Source organism: Bison bison, unplaced genomic scaffold, assembly GCF_000754665.1.
Source record: "Bison bison bison isolate TAMUID 2011002044 unplaced genomic scaffold, Bison_UMD1.0 scf7180017864352, whole genome shotgun sequence".
NCBI lineage: Eukaryota > Metazoa > Chordata > Mammalia > Artiodactyla > Bovidae > Bison > Bison bison.
Window position 1 is genome coordinate 6,465,996 of NW_011494924.1, and position 351 is coordinate 6,466,346.

Here is a 351-nt window from a genome sequence, read left to right on the forward strand (position 1 = left end):
TGTATATTCTTGCCTCCTTTGTCAAAGATAAGGTGTCCATATGTGTGTGGATTTATCTCTGGGCTTTCTATTTTGTTCCATTGATCAATATTTCTGTCTTTGTGCCAGTACCATACTGTCTTGATAACTGTGGCTTTAGTAATACAGCCTGAAGTCAGGTAGGTTGATTCCTCCAGTTCCATTCTTCTTTCTCAAGATCGCTTTGGCTATTTGAGGTTTTTTGTATTCCATACGAATTGTGAAATTATTTGTTCTAGCTCTGTGAAGAATACCGTTGGTAGCTTGATAGGGATTGCATTGAATCTATAAATTTCTTTGGGTAGTATACTCATTTTCACTATATTGATTCTT